We start from the raw sequence: 13,414 nt of genomic DNA, 5'->3' as shown, positions 1-13,414 counted from the left end.
GGATACTAAAAGTTTTTTCTCAGTTATATAGAGAATAAAAGGGAGGTGAGAGTTAATATTGGACCACTGGAAAATGATGCTGGTGAGGTAGTAATGGGGACAAAAAATGGCAGATGAACTTCATGGGTACTTTGCATCTGTCTTCACTGTGGAAGACATTAGCAGTGTGCCAGAGGTTCGTGAGTGTCAGGGAGCAGCAGTGAGTGCCATTGCTATTACAAAGGAAAAATTGCTAGGTAAACTGAAAGGTCTTAAGGTGGATAAGTCACCTGGATCAGGTGGACTACATCCCAGAGTCCTGAGAGAGGTTGCTGAAGAGATAACAGATGCATTGGTCATGATCTTTCAAGAATCACTTGATTCTGGCATGAGCCAAGAGGACTGGAAATTGCAAATGCCAGTCCACTCTTCAAGAAGGGAGGAAGGCAAAAGAAAGGAAATTATAGGCCAGTTAGCCTAACCTCAGTGGTTGGAAAGGTGTTGGAGTTTATTATTAAGGATGAGGTATCAAGGTACTTGGAGACTAATGATAAAAATAAGTCAAAGTCAGTATGGTTTCTGCCAAGGGAAATCTTGCCTGACAAATCTGTTAGAGTTCTTTGAGGAAGTAACAAGCAGGGTGGACAAAGGAGAGGTGGTGAATGTAATTTTCTTGGATTCTCGGAAGGTATTTGATAAGGTGCCGCACATGAAGCTGCTTAACAAGATAAAATCCTGTGGTGTTACAGGAAAGATACTGGTATGGATAGAGGAATGGCTGACAGGCAGCGAGTGGGAATAAAAGGGGCTTTTCTTTGCTTGTCTGCCAGTGAGTAGTGGTGTTCCTCAGGGGTCAGTATTGGGACCGCTACTTTTCACATTGTTTGTCAATAATTTAAATAATGGAATTGATGGCTTTGTGGCAAAGTTTGCTGATGATATGAAGATAGGTGGAGAGGTAGGTAGTGCTGAGGAAACAATGCAATTGCAGCAGGATTTAGACAAATTGGAAGAATGGGCAAAAAAGTGGCAAATGGAATACAGTGTTGGGAAGAAGAAGAAGAAAGCCCTTAACTCTGAGTGGAGTCATCGGGAGGCCATCATGACAGTGCTTTATTAGCAGACTTTCTTATTTTTACAAGGCTGAGTTGCTAGCTCGACGCTCAACCCAGCACGGATGGAAAGCATGCAAGGGAGCCGGCTGGATTCAAACTCGGGAGCCTTCGCTCCGAAGTCCAGCACTGATGACACTATGCCACCAGCCGGCCACAGTGCTGGGAAATGAACAATAACGCATTTTGGTAAAATGAACAATAGTGCAGATTATTATCTAAATGGGGAGGAGGTTCAAACATCAGAGGTGCAGAGGGACTTAGGAGCCCTTATGCAAGACTCCCAGTAAATTAATTTACAGGTTGAGGCTGGGGTAACGAAGGCAAATGCAATGTTGGTATTTATTTCAAGGAGAATAGAATATAAAAGCAAGGAAATAATGCTGAGCCTTTATAAGACACTAGTCGGGCTGCACCTGGAGTATTGTCAACGGTTTTGGGCCCCATATCTCAGAAAGGATGTGTTGTCATTGGAGAGAGTCCAGAGAAGGTTCACGAGGATGATTCCGGGAATGAAGGTGTTAACCTATGAGGAGGGCGGTCAGTCACAGGCCTGCGTATTGTCACCAGGGTCCAGAGGCAGTGAGATTAGTGTGAGACTGACACAGGACTGTGGGGAGAGAGTGGGACAGTGGGATTAGTGTGGGGACTGACACAGGACTGTGGGGAGAGTGGGACAGTGAGATTAGTGTGGGACTGACACAGGACTGTGGGGAGAGAGTGGGACAGTGGGATTAGTGTGGGACTGACAGGGCTGTGGGGAGATTGGGACAGTGGGATTAGTGTGGGGACGGACACAGGACTGTGGGGAGAGAGTGGGACAGTGGGATTAGTGTGGGGACTGACACAGGACTGTGGGGAGAGAGTGGGACAGTGAGATTAGTGTGAGACGGACACAGGACTGTGGGGAGAGAGTGGGACAGTGGGATTAGTGTGGGACTGACACAGGACTGTGGGGAGAGAGTGGGACAGTGGGATTAGTGTGGGGACTGACACAGGACTGTGGGGAGAGAGTGGGACAGTGGGATTAGTGTGAGACTGACACAGGGCTGTGGGGAGAGTGGGACAGTGGGATTAGTGTGGGACTGACAGGGCTGTGGGGAGAGTGGGACAGTGGGATTAGTGTGAGACTGACACAGGACTGTGGGGAGAGAGTGGGACAGTGGGATTAGTGTGGGGATTGGCACAGGACTGTGGGAGAGAGTGGGACAGTGAGATTAGTGTGAGACTGACACAGGACTGTGGGGAGAGAGTGGGACAGTGGGATTGGTGTGGGACTGACACAGGGCTGTGGGGAGAGAGTGGGACAGTGGGATTAGTGTGGGGACTGACACAGGACTGTGGGAGAGAGTGGGACAGTGGGATTAGTGTGAGACTGACACAGGACTGTGGGAGAGAGTGGGACAGTGGGATTAGTGTGAGACTGAAACAGGGCTGTGGGGAGAGAGTGGGACAGTGGGATTAGTGTGAGACGGACACAGGACTGTGGGCATAGAATGGGACAGTGGGATTAGTGTGAGACTGAAACAGGGCTGTGGGGAGAGAGTGGGACAGTGGGATTAGTGTGAGACTGACACAGGACTGTGGGGAGAGAATGGGACAGTGGGATTAGTGTGGGACTGACACAGGGCTGTGGGGAGAGAGTGGGACAGTGGGATTAGTGTGAGACTGACACAGGACTGTGGGGAGAGAGTGGGACAGTGGGATTAGTGTGGGGACTGACACAGGACTGTGGGAGAGAGTGGGACAGTGGGATTAGTGTGAGACTGAAACAGGGCTGTGGGGAGAGAGTGGGACAGTGGGATTAGTGTGAGACGGACACAGGACTGAGGGCAGAGAATGGGACAGTGGGATTAGTGTGGGACTGACACAGGGCTGTGGGGGAGAGTGGGACAGTGGGATTAGTGTGGAGACTGACACAGGGCTGTGGGGAGAGAGTGGGACAGTGGGATTGGTGTGGGACTGACAGGGCTGTGGGGAGAGAGTGGGACAGTGGGATTAGTGTGGGATTGACACAGGGCTGTGGGGAGAGTGGGACAGTGGGATTAGTGTGAGACTGACACAGGGCTGTGGGGAGAGTGGGACAGTGGGATTAGTGTGGGACTGACACAGGACTGTGGGGAGAGAGTGGGACAGTTGGATTAGTGTGGGATTGACACAGGGCTGTGGGGAGAGTGGGACAGTGGGATTAGTGTGGGGACTGACACAGGACTGTGGGGAGAGAGTGGGACAGTGGGATTAGTGTGGGGACTGACACAGGACTGTGGGGAGAGAGTGGGACAGTGGGATTAGTGTGGGGACTGACACAGGGCTGTGGGGAGAGAGTGGGACAGTGGGATTAGTGTGGGGACTGACACAGGACTGTGGGAGAGAGTGGGACAGTGGGATTAGTGTGGGACTGACACAGGGCTGTGGGGAGAGAGTGGGACAGTGGGATTAGTGTGAGGACTGACACAGGACTGTGGGGAGAGAGTGGAACAGTGGGATTAGTGTGGGGACTGACACAGAGTTTGGGGAGAGAGTGGGACAGTGGGATCAGTGTGGGGACTGACACAGGGCTTGGGGAGAGAGTGGGACAGTGAGATTAGTGTGGGGACTGACACAGGACTGTGGGAGAGAGTGGGACAGTGGGATTAGTGTGGAGACAGACACAGGACTGTGGGGAGAGAGTGGAACAGTGGGATTAGTGTGGGACTGACACAGGGCTGTGGGGAGAGAGTGGAACAGTGGGATTAGTGTGGGACTGACACAGGGCTGTGGGGAGAGAGTGGAACAGTGGGATTAGTGTGGGGACTGACACAGGACTGTGGGGAGAGTGGGACAGTGAGATTAGTGTGGGACTGACACAGGACTGTGGGGAGAGAGTGGGACAGTGGGATTAGTGTGGGACTGACACAGGGCTGTGGGGAGATTGGGACAGTGGGATTAGTGTGGGGACGGACACAGGACTGTGGGGAGAGAGTGGGACAGTGGGATTAGTGTGGGGACTGACACAGGACTGTGGGGAGAGAGTGGGACAGTGAGATTAGTGTGAGACGGACACAGGACTGTGGTGAGAGAGTGGGACAGTGGGATTAGTGTGGGACTGACACAGGACTGTGGGGAGAGAGTGGGACAGTGGGATTAGTGTGGGGATTGGCACAGGACTGTGGGAGAGAGTGGGACAGTGAGATTAGTGTGAGACTGACACAGGACTGTGGGGAGAGAGTGGGACAGTGGGATTAGTGTGGGGATTGACACAGGACTGTGGGGAGAGAGTGGGACAGTGGGATTAGTGTGGGACTGACACAGGACTGTGGGGAGAGAGTGGGACAGTGGGATTAGTGTGGGGACTGACACAGGACTGTGGGAGAGAGTGGGACAGTGGGATTAGTGTGAGACTGACACAGGACTGTGGGAGAGAGTGGGACAGTGGGATAAGTGTGAGACTGAAACAGGGCTGTGGGGAGAGAGTGGGACAGTGGGATTAGTGTGAGACGGACACAGGACTGTGGGCAGAGAATGGGACAGTGGGATTAGTGTGAGACTGAAACAGGGCTGTGGGGAGAGAGTGGGACAGTGGGATTAGTGTGAGACGGACACAGGACTGTGGGCAGAGAATGGGACAGTGGGATTAGTGTGGGACTGACACAGGGCTGTGGGGAGAGTGGGACAGTGGGATTAGTGTGAGACTGACACAGGACTGTGGGGAGAGAGTGGGACAGTGGGATTAGTGTGGGGATTGACACAGGACTGTGGGAGAGAGTGGGACAGTGGGATTAGTGTGAGACTGAAACAGGGCTGTGGGGAGAGAGTGGGACAGTGGGATTAGTGTGAGACGGACACAGGACTGTGGGCAGAGAATGGGACAGTGGGATTAGTGTGGGACTGAGACAGGGCTGTGGGGAGAGTGGGACAGTGGGATTAGTGTGAGACTGACACAGGGCTGTGGGGAGAGAGTGGGACAGTGGGATTGGTGTGGGACTGACAGGGCTGTGGGGAGAGAGTGGGACAGTGGGATTAGTGTGGGATTGACACAGGGCTGTGGGGAGAGTGGGACAGTGGGATTAGGCTGCATTGGGATTTAACATACAGTGAGGGTGGACAGGGTTTGGGAAAAAAGAAAGGGGGAATGTCTGTGATGGGAGGGGGACAAGAGAAGAGAATAAGAAATGAAAGGGGTGACGACAGAAGACAAAGGAGAATGTTGGAGAGCTGATATTACCACATTACCACCCGTGCTGTTAACAAGAAGGTTCAGTGTGAAATCCTCTAACCATTTGCTAATCTCTTCAAGAAACCATCGGTGTACCTTTTATCACTGCTAGTTAATGCCAGTGATCTACAACTCGATGGTTAGACTGGTCACACCCCATGACTGATGATTGGTTTGTGTAATTGGTAGTGGCATCTCCCCTAGGTTTGTCTGTACACCTGGAACAACATCCTGTCAGAAGCCAGGTGAGTGAAAAATATGCCCCGGTGTGTCGACAGTGCATGCCCCCTCAGAGGGTGCTCAGTGTAATGCCCCTGGCATATCACCAGTGCGTGCCCCCTCGGAGGGCGCTCAGTGCAATGCCCCTGGCATATCACCAGTGCGTGCCCCCTCGGAGGGCGCTCAGTGCACATGTGTCTCTGCTGGGTCCTGAGGCGGAGAGCTGCCAGCTGCGTACGTACGCACACCAGTGACAGACCGTCCTCCACTGTCGGAAGACTCAGGACCGCAGCAGAACCCACGCCTCCCGTTGCCGCAGGAGTCATCCACCAACTTCCTCTGGGTCAAGGCGACAATGCAGTGGGCGGGACTACAGTGACCAGCCGGTACCATAGCATGGATGACCAACACCCTGCCCTGGTATGAGGTAGCGCAGGGTAGACCTGACTGGCGTCCCAGCCGGGCAGAGACTTTCGTCTGTAACTCCCACCAGTTCGCTGGCCAAGGCTCCACAGGGGAGTTTAGGTAGAGCCCAGACAGAGGGGTGTGGTGCTCCACACAAATGGTCTTAGCTCCTCTGACAGGGAGTCCATCTCCCACTGAGCCACTAAATGACCAGAGCACTTTCTCCAATTGACCCTGGCGAGGATGCGGCTGAGAAAACCCACTGACAGCCTCGCATCGCCTGTAGGTCAATAGGGTTGGTGATCGCAAGGAGGACATCGTCAGCATAGGCCAAGAGGACTATCGTCATCTCCGACTCGCGCAGAACCAGACCTGTCAGTCGCTGCCGAAGAAGGCACAAGAAAGGCTCTAGGCAGAGTACAGTTGCCCCGACATCGGGCAGCCCTGGCACACTACCCCACCAAAGCAAAAGGACGTTGTCAAGGATCCATTGACCTTTTTTCAGCCACTCCGCAACAGCGCATAACAGAGGAACACGGGCAACAAAATGCAGTCCGAGTCCGAAGACGTGGAGAGTCCCGAAGAGGAAGCCATGATCCACCCTGTCAAACATCTTCTCCTGATGGAGACAATGGCGACGGACAGGCCAGCCTTGCAGGACAGATGGATCAGGTCCCGGATGAGGTGGGGATTGTCCTGAATGGACCGGCCCAAGATTGTGTAGGTCTGGTCTGGGTGGATCATTTAGGACAGCATGGAACCCAGGCGACTGGCCATTGCCAGGGCAAAGATCTTGTATCCGGTGGACAGACCATAAGACAAAGGAACAGAAGTTGGCCATTCAGCCCATCGAGTCTGCTCCGCCATTTTATCATGAGCTGATCCATTCTCCCATTTAGTCCCACTCCCCCACCTTCTCACCATAACCTTTGGTGCCCTGGCTACTCAGATACCTATCAATCTCTGCCTTAAATACACCCAATGACTTGGCCTCCACTGCTGCCCGTGGCAACAAATTCCACAGATTCACCACCCTCTGGCTAAAAAACTTTCTTCGCATCTCTGTTCTGAATGGGCGCCCTTCAATCCTTACGTCATGCCCTCTCGTACTAGACTCCCCCATCATGGGAAACAACTTTGCCACATCCACTCTGTCCATGCCTTCTAGCATTCGAAATGTTTCTATGAGGTCTCCCCTCATTCTTCTAAACTCCAAGGAATACAGTCCAAGAGCGGACAAACGTTCCTCTTATGTTAACCCTCTCATTCCCGGAATCATTCTAGTGAATCTTCTCTGTACCCTCTCCAACGTCAGCATGTCCTTTCTTAAATAAGGAGACCAAATCTGCTCACAGTACTCCGTGAGGTCTCACCAGCGCCTTATAGAGCCTCAACATCACATCCCTGCTCCTATACTCTATTCCTCTAGAAATGAATGTCAACATTGCATTCGCCTTCTTCACCACCGACTCAGCCTGGAGGACAGGAGGGACACCAGGCACCAAATCCTCAGGCGGCGAAGATACCCCTTCTTCAGCAACAGGGCCACAAGCACAGAGAGGGATATCTCACCTGTTGCCAGGCTTTTGTCCACAACCCTGGTGTCATCAGCACCCAGAATGTCCCAGAAGGCTTGGCAGAATTCCACAGGCAACCCGTCCAACGCCGAAGACTTGCCTCCCGGGTGCTGGCCAGTTCCTCTAGTGACAGGGGAGAGACCAGCTGCTAGACAGCCTCGGAGCTGACCATTGACAGATCCTCCCACAGCGCTCCATGTACCTTCTCACTTGACCTGTCCGGCGAGAACAGGTCAAGTTCGTTAATGAGCGAATTTCATTCATCATTCTCGCCAGATCCATGATGGAGGAGCCTGGCATCTGGAATCCATTGCCTCCCAGGTGCCAGTGTCAGGGACACCTTGGACTGGGCCCACAGTATTCTAAAGGGGGAGGGAGAGCAGCCAGAAGTCTTGGTACATCCTGGCACCAATGACATAGGTAGGAAAAGGGAGGAGGTGCTGAACAGAGATTTTAGGGAGTGAGGTAGAAAGCAGGAACCCCAGTGTAGCTTGCTACCAGTGAGGGTGAGAATAGGGTGATTTGGCAGATGAGTGCGTGGCTGAGGAACTGGCGCAGCAGACAAGGTTTCGGATTCTGGGTAACCGGGATTTCTTCTGGGGAAGGTATGACCTATACTAAAAGGACAGGCTACTCGAACCCGAGGGGGACCGATATCTGTGCGGGCAGGTTTGACAGGGGGCTGAGTGACAGGCGTGAGAATGAGGCAGTCGGTGTACAAGCAGAGGCAGTGTGTAGTGAGACTGTGAGGGAGGACAGGCAGATGACAGGGCAAAATTGCAGTCAGTGGGAGGAGGTGCAGCGTATACATGGGACAAAATAGAAAAGGGTGATGAATACAGGACTGAGGGTGTTATATTTGAATGCACGCAGTACACAAAATAAGGTAGATGATCCTGTCAATGAGATTGGTGGGTAAGATGTTGCGGGCATCACTGGGTTGTGGCTGAAAGATCATAATTGGGAGCTTATCATCCAAGGATACGCAATGTATTGAAAGGAAGGATAGGTTGGCAGCGGGGGTGACTTAGCTCTGTCGGTAAAAGATAAAATCAAATTCTTAGAAAGAGATGACATGGGATCGGAAGATGTAGAATCCTTGTGGGTAGAGTTAAGAAACTGCGAGGGTAAAAAGTCCCTGATGTGAGTTATATACAGGCCTCTGAATAGCAGCCAGAATGTGGGCTACAAATTACAACGGGAGAGAGAAAGTGCATGTCAAAAAGGTAAAGTTACAATAGTCATGGGGATTTGAATATGCTGGTAGACTGGGAAAATCAGGATGGTTCTGATTTTGAATCCTGAGACAGAGAATTTGTAGAATGCTGACACAATAGCTTTTTAGAGCAGCTTGTGGTTGAGCTCTCTAGGGGATCAGCTGTTGGGTGTTATGTAATAAACTGGATTTGATTAGGGAGATTAAGGTAAAGGTCATGGTCCGGTCCGTGAAGTCCATGTTCCGGTTCATGGTTCGGTTCATGGTTCGGTCCATACTCCAGACTCCGGGTCTTCTGGCAGTCCCTTGTTTCAGTTGGGCTTAATCACAGGCACCTGATGCTCGTCTTGGGGCTGGGAATATAAGTGGCCCTAGGATGGAGTGTTTGTGCTGGTTTGTCTTGTCAGTATCCCCTTGGAGCAACCCTCCAGTGGAAGGCTGGAGCAGCCATTCATGATCTCTAGGCCTGGTTGGAGGACCACTGCTTCAGGGAGCCTTGTTGTCTCTAGTCGGAACAGTCATTGTGGTATGGATTTGGCTGTTTCCGGGGCCAGCTGAGTGGCTGTCTGCCACTCCGAGCTAGAAACGGATTCGGTTGTTTCCGTAGCCACCCAAGGTTGCTGGCCACCCCAAGGCTCAGAGCTACCCCAGATTGAGCTCCCTTCCTATCCTTGCCTCCATGGGGTAAGTCAGGCCGTCTTTGCTGTTATCCTGCAGTTGGACCTGTCCCTTCCAGTCCTTGCCCCTGTTGGGTAAGCCAGACTGTCTTTGCCATTACCCTGAGGCTGGACTGTTCTCTTCCCCTCCCCATCTGAATCCCTGTCAGTTTACTTGGCAGTTTACCTCGGCAGTCATCGTGGCCCTGCGTCCTAGGAAGGGGCCCGGCCCTGTGCTCTAAGAAGGAGTACCTCGTCCTGCCCAGGCAAGCCTCGAAGAACCCTAGCCTCGTTATGTCGTCACCTAGTTTTGGGGTCCGAGCCCGAGTCAAGGCCCAGGTTCTGGGTCCTTGTCCAGTCTCTGGCTCGGAGTCCAAGCCCAGGGTCCTAGTTCCCAGTTCCTCGTCCTGGTCCCGCTTTCCTAGCCCAAGTCTGTGTTTCTGTCCCAGCTTCTAGTCTGTGTCCAGTCTCGTCCCTAAGTGTCTGCATCCTGCATTTGGGTCTGCCTTCAGCACTTCCCTTATGACACCCTTAGGGTAAAGTGATCATAATATGATAGATGTCATTCTGCAATTTGAGAGGGAGAAGCCAAAATCAGATGTATCAATATTTAATGGAGTCAAGAGAATTACAGAGGCATGAGAGAGGAGCAGATCAAAGTTACTTGGAAGGGGACACTATCTGGGATGATGACAGAGCAGCAATGGCTGGAGTTTCTGGGAGCAATTCAGGTGCAGGATAGATACATCCCAAAGACAAAGAAGTATTCTAAAGGCAGGATGGTGCAATTGTAAAGGAATTCAAAGCCAAAATAAAAGCAAAAGAGAGGACATATAATATAGGAAAAATTAGTGGGAAGTTAGAGAGATTGAGAAGCTTTTGAAAAGCAACAGAAGGCAACTAAAAAACTATAAGGAGTGAAAAGATTAAATATAAGTTAGCAAATAATATCAAAGAAAACACAAGTTTTTTCAGCTATATGAAGAGTAAAAGAAAAGTGAGAGTAGATATCAGACTGCTGGAAAATGACAGTGACTCAATATCTACTCTACCTCTCTTTTACTTGTTATATCTTAATTAAAAACTTTTGGAGAGGTAGTAAATGGAACAAGGAAATGGTGGACAAAATGAATTAATATTTTGCATCAGTCTTCACTGTGGAAGACCCTAGGGTAGAAATGAGTAGTTTCTACGACTAGGGAGAAAGTGTTGGGAAGCTGATAGGTCTGAAGTCACCTGGATCAGATGATGAACACCCCAGGGTTCAGAAAGAGATGGCTGAAGAAAGTGTGGAGACATTAATCATGATCTTTCAAGAATCACTAACTTCTGCCATGGCTCAGGAGGACTGGAAAATTGCAAGTGTCACCTCACTCCACAAAAAGGAGGAGAGTCAGAAGAAAATAAATCATAGGACAATAAGTCTGACACCAGTGGTTGGGAAGATGTTGAAGTCCATTGTTAAGGATGTGGTTTTGGGGTACTTGGAGGCACATGACAAGTTTTCCTTCAGAGAAAATCTTGCCTGAAAAATCTGTTGGAATTCTTTGAGGACAAAACAAGCAGGATAGACAATAGATGGATGTTGTGTACTTGGATTTTCAGAAGGGATTTGACAAGGTGCCACACATGAAGTTGCTTAAGAAGGTAAGAGCACATGGCATAAGAGGAAGGATAGAGCATAGGTTGATTGGTAGGAGGCAAAGTATAGGAATAAAAGGGGGCATTTTCTGATTGGCTGCCAGTGACTAGTGCTGTTCCACAGGGGTCTGTTTAGGGACCGCTTCTTTATACTTTGTATGGCAGTGATTTGGATGATGGAATTATTGGCTTTGTGGCAAAGTTTGAGGATGATACAAAGGTAGGTGGAGGGGCGGGTAGTGTTGAAGAAGCAGAGGCTACAGAGGACTTGGATTAGGAGAATGAGCAAAGAAGTGACTGATGGAATACGGTGTTGGGAAGTGGCGGATCTGTGGAATTCGCTGCCACAGACGGCTGTGGAGGCCGGGATCTGAATGTAGTGTTGATTGATTCTTGATAAATCAGGGATTGGGGTTGCGAGGCATGATGGACACAACTCTGCTGCAATGTTCTGACCTTGTGGAGGTGAGCAGCCATCCTAAACCTGCAGCTCAGCAAGTTGCCGCGCATTCTCTTCCGTTTCTCCGCGGAGTTAAAGTGAGACACGGTCCAGATCTTACAACAGCCGCATCTTTGACCTCACGAAAGCTCCTCGGGACCGCTCGAGTTGCAGGACCCTCAGCTCTTCTCTCTCCCCCTGGTATCTGTGCCAAAGGACCGGGTCCCCCCGCGGTTGGGGTCATCTGAGATTCCGGATCAAGCGACTGGATCTGGGACACCTGCGTCTTGGTCGATTCCTTGCAGAAGAGTGGGACGTGAACTTTTCCCACGTCCCACCAGAGGAAACCCCTCCGGGCCTCCCAGAACAGACGGAACGAGACCCAGTCTTGGCCATCCAGCAGCAACCAGCAGTCGAAATGCGAGAACGCGGACCCCTCCCGCGGAGGCAGCGGGTTGAGCCCCGCCCGCACCGGGCGGTGGTCCGAGAACCACGCCGGCCGCATGGAAACGTGAGCATCCTCCCCGTCCCCGGATCCTAGAGAAGGCACAGGAGTCGGGGTGGAGATTCCGCCGGACGCCAACCAAATGAAAAGATCCAGCGGCCGCACGGGTCTGTCTCCGACAGTACGGATGAATCAGCACAGCTATCCCACGAAACAAGTCGGGGGCGTACTCGTTAACAAAGCGCATCGTTACCCCACCCGAGCGCTCGCACGGCGAGGTGCAGCAGGCGGCCTGAATTAAGCTCAGTTACTTTCAGTATCTCCAGCTGGAAGTTTGGGACAAACAATATCGCCACCCGACTCGAACCGGACCTGAGGTGTCTCCTGTAGACCCTCCCACGCCAACCTAGGAGCCAGGTGGATTCGTCTCCCGGGACGGTGTGGGTTTCCCGCAGGAAGCTCGCCCCATATCTCCGTTCCCTGAGGACGGTGAGATGAGGAAGCCTGCGGTCAGACTCCCTGTCGCCATTGATATTAACACTTGCTACTGAGACCGTCATGATTGTACCTAGCCTGGGTAGCGGGAAGCAGGCCCCCTTACCCTGTGATTATGCGCCCCTGACGACTCCCTAAAGCTCCCAACCACTTCCAAACCCCTCCCTTTCTTTTTGAGGATGGGTTGGACAGATCGCACAACGCCAGTCCATCGGTTAGCGGCTAGTCGGAGCCTGATGCTGTTTGCGCCGAGAGTCAGCAGAGAACTCCCGAATTTCCTCCACCGTAACCGTCTGAGACTTACCGACGGGGCCGAGCGACTCCGCCTTCTCAGCTTCAAAAGGGTGATCCTCGTCCCCGTCACTGCATCCCAGGCCAACCCCGTCCTCACTGTCCCGTTCCCACACTCACCCCAGTCCCCACCCTCACTGTCCCGTTCCCACACTCACCCCAGTCCTCACCCTCACTGTCCCGTTCCCACACTCACCCCAGTCCCCACCCTCACTGTCCCGTTCCCACACTCACCCCAGTCCCCACCCTCACTGTCCCGTTCCCACACTCACCCCAGTCCTCACCCTCACTGTCCCGTTCCCACACTCACTCCAGTCCTCACCCTCACTGTCCCGTTCCCACACTCACTCCAGTCCTCACCCTCACTGTCCCGTTCCCACACTCACCCCAGTCCTCACCCTCACTATCCCGTTTCCACACTCGCCCCAGTCCTCACCCTCAACGTCCCGTTCCCAAACACGGTCACCCCACGACCGGAAACCGGCTCGTCGAACGATCCCAGAACAGGCGTGGCACCTGCCTCAGGGTCAGTGCTCTGGGGAGACCCCACTCCCCCTGAATTGTCAACAGCTCTCATGGCCTGATTCTACCCTGGGGTAGTGCTGGCCTCGTGCTCGCTCCTCATGCTCTCTACCATGCCTCCCCCCCCCTCCCCGCCATGGTCAGCCACCCCTCTGGTAACACGTGACGGAGTCGCGACCTCTCCACTTACCGGACCCTGGCACTCCGCTCCTTCAGAGAGGA

This window comes from Mobula hypostoma, chromosome 15, assembly GCF_963921235.1.
Source record: "Mobula hypostoma chromosome 15, sMobHyp1.1, whole genome shotgun sequence".
Lineage (NCBI taxonomy): Eukaryota > Metazoa > Chordata > Chondrichthyes > Myliobatiformes > Myliobatidae > Mobula > Mobula hypostoma.
Note: the sequence above shows the minus strand (reverse complement) of the source record.